Raw genomic sequence first — 12,695 nt, 5'->3', positions numbered from 1 at the left:
TCTCCCACTGCATTTGGTAAACTGGCAGTAGTGACTTTTTATAGGCTCAGTGGCTTTGTATAGAGTGGAAGGGATCTTCTTAGGCTGCAGGAAAAAGGTAACAAAGTATTCCTGGAAATGATGCATAGTCTGATGAATGTAGTGTGAGAAGGAGTTACACTTTCCAAGAGGAATGATATTTAGTCTTGCTCACTCTTAGTTTCCTCATCTGTAAAACAGGGAGAAAAACAATACTTTAGGGCTTTCCTGGTGGCAGAGTGGATGAGAGTCCTCCTGCCGATGCAGGGGACACGGGTTCGTGCTCCGGTCCAGGAAGATCTCACATGCCGTGGAGCAGCTGGGCCCGTGAGCAATGGCTGCTGAGCCTGCGCGTCCGGAGCCTGTGCTCCGCAACAGGAGAGGCCACAGAAGTGAGAAGTCCGTGTACTGCAAAAAAAAAAAAAAAAAACCAATACTTTAATTCCTCTTTAAGAAGGTCTGAGAATTAATAAGATAATATGTAGAAAGTGTTTGAACTAGTATTGACCAAGTAATAGTCAGTAAACAAATGTTTAGCTATTATTATCATGACATCTACCAGTAGACAGTGACACAATTATGTATATACACACAGTGCCTTCTGTATTGGGGACACTTATTTTTCCGACTATATTCTAACCAATCATGTTTAATTGATGTGTGTTTAGACAATATAGGCAACTCTTCTTCCCCAGTCTCTGCACGTTTTTCTCGAATTTCATTGTAAGTTCATTTTATTTTATTTTTACTTATTTATTTATTTATTTTTGTGGTACGCAGGCCTCTCACTTCTGTGGCCTCTCCCATTGCGGAGCACAGGCTCCGGACGCGCAGGCTCAGTGGCCATGGCTCACGGGCCCAGCCGCTCCGCGGCATGCGCGATCCTCCCAGACCAGGGCACGAACCCGCATCCCCCGCATCGGCAGGCGGACTCCCAACCACTGCGCCACCAGGGAAGCCTCATTTTATTATTTAATGCTACTTTCTACGTATCTAAAATTCATTTTTATTCCATCTCCCATTTCACCAATGAAAATCTAAATTATCTATGTATTATCTATGTATCTATGTAAATCCTATGCCTAGGATTGATTCCATTGCAGTCAGCTATGTACCTGAATTTTAATTTATTTGACATATATTTTCTAGTTTATTGATTAATAAGAATGAAGAGGGCTGATCCAACTACTGTCAATAATAAGTGGCAATGTAGCCACTTACTGATGTATCTCATCAAATGTATGATGAGAATGTGACCATCACTCATTTTGAGAGAATTAATTTTGTAAACATTTATCCTATTTTTGATATATGTCTTCCTTATTGTGTCAGTATAACATGATTATTTTAAAAGTAATTTTATTATTTTATCTATATGCTGCAAAAGAAAAAGATTAGTGATTTTTTTAGCTGGATTGATTAATTTGATTAAGTATTGTCATGATGAACTTAGCCTTTATTTTTCATTTTCTCTGATAAATTTTTCTAAATTAGTTTTGAAAATTAAACTTATAAATTTAATATAAGTAATATAGTATGCACTTCAAATCCCATAATATAATTTTATTTTATAACCTGGTAAGATGACTACATTTGAACATTTTTCTTGAAGATGTGATTGTCATTTTTTATGTTCTGCGCATCTACACTCACATACAGCTTGGTGGTTATCAAACTACTGCACTGAATGATCACAGAAACACATTTCCTCATAATTTATTAAGTTGTTTTAATAGCACTGTTAATTCTGCTATGAAATTTATTTGATCCTAGGAGATTCATTAATTGATGTATTAATCTAAAATACTAGAAGTATAACTATCTGGAATGTATTCCTCCATCAATAAAATATAAGGATCTTTACCTATTTGAGAGTAATTTTAGAATAAAAGAGAACTAAGAGTGGGTCCAACTTCCTTATTTTTCAGGTGAAGAAACAGCTTCAGGGAGATGAGGAAGTTTTAATTATTCTAGGTATGACTTTTGGTGAGTAGCTTTCAAAGAGATAGCATTTTAATCTACATTGTTTCCACATGGAATTGGCTTTTCAGTCATTTTAATTTTATTAAAAATTTTTGATTATTAAAATATCCAATAAAACATTGCTGTTGTGCTTTCCAATCTTCCCCACATATGATTCACATTCCATTTCTCTGACACGGATGGAAAAACCAAGAGGTACTCTACAAAGATACATATCAGTGTCACTATTATCAACCATTTTTCTTAAGTGTCTATGACACATTTTTCCTTTAAAAAAAATCTATACAAATTTCAAAGGGAAAATATATAGTAACTGTATAGATTTTATAGTCAAATGAGTATTTCTATAGCTTTGATTGGATTTAACTTAATTTTTAAAAATTTTATGGAAGTATAGTTGATTTACAATGTTGTGTTTAATTTCTGCTATAAAGCAAAGTGACTCAGTTATACATATATGTATTCTTTTTCATATTCTTTTCCATTATGGTTTATCAAAGGATACTGAATATAATTCCCTGTGCTATACAGTAGGACCTTGTTGTTTATCTATCCTATATATAATAGTTTGCATCTGCTAATACCCAACTCCCAATCCTTCCCTCCTCCACCCCTCTCCCCTTAAATATAATTAAATTTTTTTGTATTTAAGACACTTGCAGACTCTGGAATCAGAAAGCTGTATTTAAAGTGAATTTATGGCTTCAACATGTTGGTAATTATAAGCTAGCGTCTAAGACCCATAAGAAACATATGTGTGTACACACTCAACAAATGTAAAATATGTATGTTCACAACATACACATACACATATACATATATATGATACACATATACATATCATATATATGTGTGTATATATATGTGTGTGTGCATATAAATATATATAGTGCATGTATGTGTGTGTGTGTGTGTGTGTGTGTGTGTGTGTATAAATGTAATGGTCTTGTGGAGCCAAGCTGCAGAGGCTAGACTTACTTCATATACTAATCCATGTTTTCTAGCTTCACGGGGGCTTAGATTATTTTCTATTGAGCTTTCTTTTCCACTGAATTAAAAGAAAAAATTCAGGGACTAATTTGCTAAGCCACAAAGCCCACTCAACTCATTTTAATCTGTGGATGTGCTGAATATGAAAGAAAGACATGAATGAAAATGCGAACACTTTCTTTGAGTCATAAAATTCCCAATAGAACTTAGATTCTTTTCTTGAAATGAATACTCTTATGTGTCTAGATGTGTAAACATTACATGCATAAAATATCTATATAATAGACTTGTATAGACCTTAACGTGTTGATTTTCAAATGCATCTGTGATATGGTCTAACAGTAAATCTTTTTATTATAAACTGTTATTATATTTGAAACCATTATGTGCTTGGAACACCTGGTTAATCTTTGGCTTAAATTCTATGTCAGCCAGGTGTCTGTCCTCTTAGGGATCACAGAAAGATTGGACCTCGTTTAAGTGTGAAATAATCCTGTTGCTTCTATCTGAGAGTGAATGAGCCCAGGATTAGATCAGATAAAACACACTCAAGCTAAAGTGCACAAGGTGGATTATGCAAGAAAAGAGGATTTAGTGAAGAACGGATCTACAACTTTTTGTTAACACAGAGAATGGTGGCTTTTGTAAGCAACATTTGTGGAAACTCAACTGGAGCTTTAAAAGCTATGTCTTTTGTTGTACATTTCTCTGCATACATTTGCTTTGTAGTTGGGAATGCTAACTTTGGAAGCCATGCTGGGCCAGGACTCATGCTCATTTTGCCTAATGAAAGGCTAAGGATGTACTTCTACTCATACATTCTTGTTTTGTCTTCTTTGAAGTTTATAATGCTCTCCTGAAAGATGTGAAGTTCATTAGGTTGTTATTATCATGACCACAAATCAAATATCTGTTCCCTGGGGAGTGATAAGCTTCAAGTATAAACTGTACTTACTATAATATTTACTTAATTACTAACATACTGTCTCTTGTTCTTAATATTTAAAAAAAACTATAAAGATCTATTAGGGTATATTCTGAATTTAATGTTTATACTTGTTACGTTATTAATGTTTTCATGCATCTTCTCAAAGTTACAAGTTATATATACAGCTGAAACATATATGTAGGCAAGAGATGCTTTCAGCATTGCTAGTGTAAGATATTGCACTAGAACTTCTATATATCATAATTCTATGCAACTCCCCAGCTGTAGAAGTTTTTCTATATTCAGAGGCATGTTCCTTCAGCTTAGAAGTTTCAACATTTCTGTTTTAACATATGAGTCTTTTAAATGAAAAGGGAAATAGACATTGTATGCATCCATTGGTTTTAGTTTGTGATAGAACCAACCAGTGGAACTTCTAACATAGGGTTTAAATGATTATCAAGTCCTCTCAATTATTTCTACTTTATTGTAATCAATTTAAATATCTATATATTCTCTGGTCAACCAAATTATTAACTATTGGTTGTCAATGAGTACCTCTCATACCTGTTTTTACCTGTATCACTGGGCCACGTGTTATATTTTCTGAGTGTTTTTGTTAATGTTGTACTTAAAAGAGATGACCAAGTAGACATGGCCAAAAAGCAGGTAATTCTGGAGGTCTGGGTATAAAATTATTACTTGAATTAATCAAATTTCTGATTGAGAAACTCTTTTAATACAACTAAGTTAAGAACGAGCTTAACAATCGTACCTTCTTCAGAATTTTGTTTTGCTATAATTCATTCCTAATGAAGAAGTGTTAAGCATATTTATGAGACTATGGAAATATTACATACATGATGAGAAATATCTCTACTCTTAGTTATAAGAGAATGTGATTCAAGAGGAAAAGAAAAGTCTGGCTTCTTCAAAATACCTTTCTTACCAGTCTACCACAAAGATATAATTTTTATCAAGAGAATACTTTATTAGATATGTACTTTCTGTGACTTTCTTAAAATGTCTTAAAACTTGAGTAATAAATTCAAAAATGGACAAATTAAGCCAGTAGAAGGTGATAGCAGATGAATGGCTCATTCAATGTACATTATTATATGTAATGTTGTATTAGGAAACAAATGAATATAAAATAGCTCAATTACTGTTGAAGCATATGAGAGGAAGTCTTTGTCAACGGGATTTCAATGAGAGAAATAGATTTCTGGCGTCCTCATTTGAATACTGAATAATTCAGTAACAATTCTTTCTGATAAATAATGCCATGATTTTACTTTAGCTATCAAGAGATTTGTGCCAAATACATGACCCAATGCCCTTAACTCTATAGGAACATTTGCTATGCATTTTTGCATGCTAATGTTTCTCATGGACTTTTTTTTTCTTAATCACATTTTCCCTTCAGTCAGATTCCTTTGGTTATTAATATCATCCTTTTGTATCACCAGTATTTATGTAGGCTACTTTAAATCCTTCTGTGGAATGAAACAGGAAAAAATATATAAATAATGCTATAAATGATCTATAACGCTATGAACTTATTTAATTTTATGTACTCTGTACATTATAATTATTATATATTTCACTAAGTGGAATTTGTATACATTTTCTCACTTACATTTAGAATATATGGCAGTTTACCCAGAGAGTTTAATAAGCTTTTTATATATTTTTTAAAAATATGTTACTGACATATTAACCATAATTTATAATGGTGGTTTTCAAAGAATTGTCAGTTGATCAACTGGTCCACAGGCAGTTTGGGAAGAAAAAGTTGTGCAATTTTTGTTCACATACATTTGAGAAATTTGAAAAAGAAGGCTGATTAAGATTATCATAAAAATCCTGGCATCTGCTTAGTAATCTTTACTGTATTAAAGATTGTGAAGGTACTGAAAAGAATGTATTTGTCAGTTTATCTCAGCTGCATTTATTTTTCAGTAGACAGCTCACTTGGTTAATTTCTTTTCATATCATTGTGTATTATATTCCATATATGTTAAATATTTATTTTTATTTTAACTAATAGGTTGTGTTAGGTCCCTACTTGTTTTATATTATAAATGGCTGAAAAGTTGGTCATTGAAAAGCAAAAGTCTTGAAAATCAAAAAGCACTATTCAGAATAATGCCATAGTTAAATACTTAACAATACTCCAGTGAAATTATAAAATGTAAAGCTGTATGCGTAAGAATAAGAGGATATATCATGATGTCTCTGAAGAAAATGATAAAGAAAACTGGGACAAAATGTGACACAATATCTGAAAACTGTCTTTTATTCAGCCAACTAGAGACCATCTTAATCCTCAGGATATTGTCTGTTATAAAGTATGATTAAATAGCAACATAAAGCTATGGAGACTTTTATGCCATTTTTAAAAGCAAAATGAACTCATTGGTAAACATCTCCAGAACAATTACAAATTCATGCTTTTTAGCAAGAAATTGATGAATTTTTCTGCTAAAATAGAAAATAATCAAAATTTACTACTTTCTAAATAGTAAAACCATTTGCAAATCACACATTGCCAACAAGCATATACAACCATCTGCAAAGTGACAAATATTATGCTCAGTAGAAAGCAAGGCAAGTTGTTGGCAAAATTCCTTTATCAAATGACACCATTTGGTTTTGTATATCAATAAGCACACGACCGGGAAGAGAAATATTATGTTGGGTGAGTGTGAAGAGATTTTGACTTACAGTTGGATGAAACCTACAAAGTGGGAATCCGTTCTTAATATATGTGCAGGGAAAGATATATACTCAATAACTTATTATGATATTCATTTCCAAACACCAAAACAATAGGAGAAGAATTCTTATTTTATGAGCCATGACGTGGATTGGAGAAGGTGCTTCAGGCTCATTTCTGAGGGAATACAAGCAATGCGTGCATCAGGAAAGGCATTGCTAAGTGAATAAAGCAGTTCTGTTGATCCACACACTGCTTTGCCCACATACTGCTTTATTCGTAGATACCAGTTGGTGGTTAACAAAATGCCTCCTGATTTTGATTAGTGCTGAAAGAAATGGTGAAAATTGTGGTCCAATGATGCTAAACGTTTGAGAAACCCTGTTAAATATCAGGCTCTGATAGTGTCTCATTACAATTATTGTTAGAACCTTTCTAATTAGTTTCTGAAAGCATTCTTTTTTTTTTTTTTTTGAAAGCATTCTTGACTCACTCTAATCCACGGGTCAGCAAATTTTTTTCTGTAAAGTCTTCAATTGTAAATACTTTCAGCTTTGCAGGACATATGACTTGTGTTGTAACTAATCAACTCTGTCATGGTAGCACAATATGTAAACAAATAAGCGTGGCTATGTTGTGATAACACTTTATTCACAGTGTTATCGGAACATAAACACTTATTCAAGTAGTGGGCTGGATGTGGTCCATGGGCTACAATTTTCTGACTCCTGCTAATCTGTCTGATACTTCTTCCAGAGAAAGGAGAGGTAAATGTTATGTGAAAGTTTGATCATAACACACCTCTGAGAAACAGCTTTCATTTTCCTTTGTCTGTAATTAAGGTCTGGCTTCTTTAGAATCATATTCCAAGATTTTTCTTATTTGACTTCTCTCTCCCTTTGGAATCTCGTCTTACACTTTTCTTCAGTATGCCCTTGGGATTAATGCTTAAACCATTCAGAGTTCCTTCAGTGTGCCATGGTCTTTAGGCCTCTGTGCCTTTAAGGAGAATGTATACCTTGAACATATCTTGACTATCTATACAACTTAGTAGTTGTACTATTATTATTTGTTACGTGTCTGACTACTGGATTAGAATGTGAGTCCCTCAAGGGAGCGAAGTATACTTTATTTTTGTATAGATAGAATTGAGGGTGGTGCCTGTTCAATTCTAGACACTCAGTAAATGTTTGTCAAAAATAGTCAAATGATTAAAGCTCATCCACTACTGGAGATATTAACCTCCAAAGTATTGGAAAACATACTTGTCCTTTCTAAACTTCTTTTACATTTTTAGCAAATATTAAAATGTTAGACTCCATTTAGATAGTGGGATTTATTAATGCATTCCAATTGCATGTGCCTTACCCGACATAATCATTCAAGAGATAATTTTAGTAAAGCCTAAAAAAAGTAAATAAAGAGCCTGATTTCTGTTTCTAGCCAAGATGGGATAACAGAGACTGGATTTATCATCCCATCTGAAATAATCGAAAAAATAGACAAAATATATGAAACAATAGTTCTCGGGAGGGGGAAGGGTAAGCTGTGACAAAGCAAGAGAGAGGCATGGACATATATACACTACCAAAAGTAAGGTAGATAGCTAGTGGGAAGCAGCCGCATAGCACAGGGAGATCATCTCGGTGCTTTGTGACTGCCTGGAGGGGTGGGATAGGGAGGGTGGGAGGGAGACGCAAGAGGGAAGGGATATGGGAACAGATGTATATGTATAACTGATTCACTTTGTTATAAAGCAGAAACTAATAAAAAAATAGTTCTCAAGACACTGGACATCAGACAACAAAGAACAGTGATCCGTCCTTGAGAAATGGGACACATATGAGGTGAGCACTGTAATAGACCCAGCTTATTATCTGGAATTTTTTTCCAGGTTGCAGTGTAAAGAGGAGGGAAATAGTAGTAGTTGGCAGTTTCCTTGAGAAAACAAGCCAATGGAGAGTCTAGGAAATTCACAGTCACCTTAAGGGAGAAAAGAGTACAGGAGAGGAGAGAGCTGCCCAGAGAGAAAACTCCAGAGATCTTCAGAGGGCCCCCCCTTGTGTATTTGGCTGAGTACTGATCAGTACTTGTGTGTGAGAAAATGACTTGAGAGAAAGAACTGCCAAAATGATTAGAGGAAACAATTCAGGGAGATCCTAAAAGTCTGGGAATAGTGTCAGTTACTATTAGAAGTGTCAGTGAAAAACCCGTAGTTCCCAGAAGGGTTTAGTCTCAATAGTAGGACAAAGTTAGCGCTAAACTAAACACTATTCTGATCCTAACAATTAAAAGCAAAACCTGTAAGAATACAGGTTTACAATTAAAAGCAAAACCTGTAAGAATTAAGTTATTTCCAATTAACTTATCAGAATAAACTTTAACAGGGTAACAGTTTTATAAGTCTTTCCAGGCAGAGGTAATTTTTATCTGTCTTATGGTTTATATATGCTATCTAGAAAGTTTAGAGTTAACCCCCTGAAGGATTGAAAATTACTTATTCACCTAGTTTTCTCATTCACACTTTCACTCATTTGTTTCCTCAATGAATTCACAGGAAAGGTTACTCTTCTAATGTTCTCATCTTTTTCCCGGATTTTACAATTCCTGCCCATCAGATGCTCTTTGCTATGTCCTCTCTCTACTTAATGTGTCCTCCCCAACTTTCTCCAACTCACCCGCACTCCCACTTCCCACCCCTCACTGACCTTACAACTGACCACCTTGGGGTTGTTTGGAGAAAACCCACTCTCGCAAAGAGATAAATAATTGTTATAATACATATGTTGAACAAACACTATCTGTGACACCATCAAAGTGCAACTTTTCTTTGTATCTCACCATCAGTTTAAAATTTGTTCCTTGTGGGGGCTTCCCTGGTGGTGCAGTGGTTGGGGGTCCGCCTGCCGATGCAGGGGACACGGGTTCGTGCCCTGGTCTGGGAAGATCCCGCATGCCACGGAGCGGCTGGGCCCGTGAGCCATGGCCGCTGAGCCCGCGCGTCCAGAGCCTGCGCTCTGCAACGCGAGAGGCCACAACAGTGAGAGGCCCGTGTACAGCAAAAAAAAAAAAAAAAAAAAAAAAAAAAAAAAAAAAAAAAAAAAAATTTGTTCCTTGAGACCAACGTATCTATCTCTGGATAGAAACTTGGGATGATATTATGAATTTTGTGCTCACTCTGAGATATAGTCTTGGTTCAGTAATTAGAAAGTGTCCAGTAGAAGATAATCAATACTTCAATTTTCTTCCCAAGTTAAACCTTTCTTCCCTTCCCACAAGCTAGTTAGTGGTTGCCTGAACTATCATATAATGATGATGATTCAATTCCCTCCCTTTTTTCCTACTTTTCTTCTTCACTTGGTAGCTGCTATGTTAGGTCATTTCAGGTTCAAGAAGAGAAGGAGGAAAGGTAAGAGACAAGGCTTTGCTCATTAGGTTGAGTGGCTTTCTATACATTCTGTGTCCAACATATGATAAAAGTCAAACTTCAGGGAGGATATAAGGGTTCTTTGGAGATTTCTATCAATGGGAGCACTCTTGTGAAGTTCCTCTGACCCCAGGTGGACCCTACTCTATACTGAGTGGTCCACTGCAATTCATTCTGCAGGTTCTGGCATCCAAATGTGCCTTCAGCTTCACGCTGCAACCCTTCAGTCCTCCCTCTGAATAGGACCTAAAACAGTACTATGTATTTGTCCCTAGTAGTCCATTTGGAGTAAGAAATTTTCTCATGCATCCCTTGCATCTACAAGGCAAATATTCTCTTGTAAAATCTTCATGTAGGCATTCTTCTCTCACGCACTTTAGAATCTGGTATGTCATATTGGTTTTTGAGTTGAAACTTCAATTTTAACCCTATGGTACTAATTAGGCTTAAAGTCTTACATCTCTCATGATCATTAAAAGCAATTACTCCTTAAGACATTCAAAGTAATCTCTGGCTATAGAGTTTCAGGTCTTACTAGGTAAGAGTGAACATTTTATACATGCACATATGCAAGGTGTTCAGAGAGACAAAAATTATTCCCAGACTCTTGGAAATCATTCCACAAAGTCAGCTGCCATAAGCTTTAGCTATATTGTTTATCCCCAAACTATTCAAACTAGAAAAGAGGGAAGTTTTCATTGCTTTACAGGTTTGAAAAATCTATCCCCTTCCTTCTCTTTCTCCAGTGCATGCTTGGCCTATAGGAACCATGCTTTCTTGTCACTTTGGACCAGGAGACAAGTTTAACAATTTCTTCACAAAATACTTTTAAAGAACTAATTTACTGCATTATTTGTAGGTATTAATTTTTTAAACCTCCTTTCCTATTCTACTCATTCAAATTTACTTTTATCAAATATGGTTGAAAACGAGAAGGACTTTTGCCCTATGCAAAACCCACAAGATATTGGTATAAATCTATAAGTTGGTATAAATTGCAAACTGTAATTGCTAAGGCAGTAGTCATATTCAAATTCCTACATAGGTTAATACAACTCAACTATTGTACCTAAATCCTCAACATATCAATAAAAACAAGTAGGTAGAGAAATTGTAAAAAAATTGTGTCTACATAGAAGTATATATTTACTTTTATCTAATTAGCCTAACCAGGGCAGTTCTTATAATGACTAGTGCTATTTTGTATGAATTGACTCCATCTTTTGGGAAAATGAAGATGGAGGAAAGTAAGAAAGAAGATTTTTACCTTACAAGACTACAGACCCCACTTATTTAGAAAGGGCTCATGGAACACTTTGCCAAAGTTTTTTGTTTGTTTGTTCTGGCTAAAATTGGCTCTCTGTGAGGCTGGGTAAAGCATCTTGTTTTCTTGTCTGTTTTCTTGTTCTTCAACTCAGGGCTAGGTGGGTGCCAAAAATGCTATTGAGACAGAGTTTGCTAAGTGCTTTGGGAGACTTCAGGATAAAAGGTACCATATTACATATATAATTAATACTAATATATCATGCGGATATAAGCTTCAGGTTTGTGGTCTCCTCCTTCCTTTGCCTCTACCTCTACAACTTACTTCTTTTTTTTCAATGCAATAAATTTATTATGGGTACATATCAAATAGTTATGCTGAGTGAAAGACAAAGTACATACCCTTTTCTTTTTTTATTGAAGTATAGTTTGATTTACAATGTCATGTTAGTTGCAGGTGTACAGCAAAATGATTCAGTTCTCTCTGTCTCTGTCTATGTATATGTTATCTATGTATATTAGGCTTAAAATCTTACATCTCATTAAAGAATATATATATATATTTTTTCAGATTCTTTTCCCTTATAGGTTATTACAAAATATTGAGTATAGTTCCCGGTGTTGTACAGTAGGTCCTTGTTGGTTATCTATTTTATATATAGTATTGTATATATGTTAACCCCAAACTTCCAATTTATCTCTCTCCCCACTTCCCCTTCGGTAACCATAAATTTGTTTTCTATGTCTTTGGTCCTATTTCTGCTTTGTAAATAAGTTCATTTGTATCCTTTTTTTTCAGATTCCACATATAAGCAATATCAGATGATATTTATATTTCACTTAATTTGATAATCTCTAGGTTCATCCATGTTGCTACAAAAGGCATTATTTCATTCTTTTTTATGGCTGAGTAGTACTCCATTGTGTTTATACATATACAATGTATACATATAAATGTATATATATTTAGCTCCTTAAAAAATTAAAAATAAAGTTACCATATGATCCTGCAATCCCACTCCTGGGCATATACCAAGAGAAAACTAATTTGAAAATATACATGCACCCCAATGTTCACTGAAGCACTATTTACAATAGCCAGGACATGGAAACAACCTAAATGTCCATTGACAGATGAATGGATAAAGAAGATGTGGCATATATCAATATATATTCCACTTCTTTTACAGTATTTCAAACAAAGAACAGCCAGTCGTTTTAGGGCAGCCATGGAAAGATTTTGAGCCATAGCACACTTCTCAGACCTCTGTTCATGCTATCCCTTTCCTCCAAACTGTGCAACTCAAATCCTTTGGCATAAGTAATGCATATTTGATGTGATAGATGAAAATATGAAGGCTGGGATG

This window comes from Mesoplodon densirostris, chromosome 5 (assembly GCF_025265405.1).
Source record: "Mesoplodon densirostris isolate mMesDen1 chromosome 5, mMesDen1 primary haplotype, whole genome shotgun sequence".
NCBI lineage: Eukaryota > Metazoa > Chordata > Mammalia > Artiodactyla > Ziphiidae > Mesoplodon > Mesoplodon densirostris.
Note: the sequence above shows the minus strand (reverse complement) of the source record.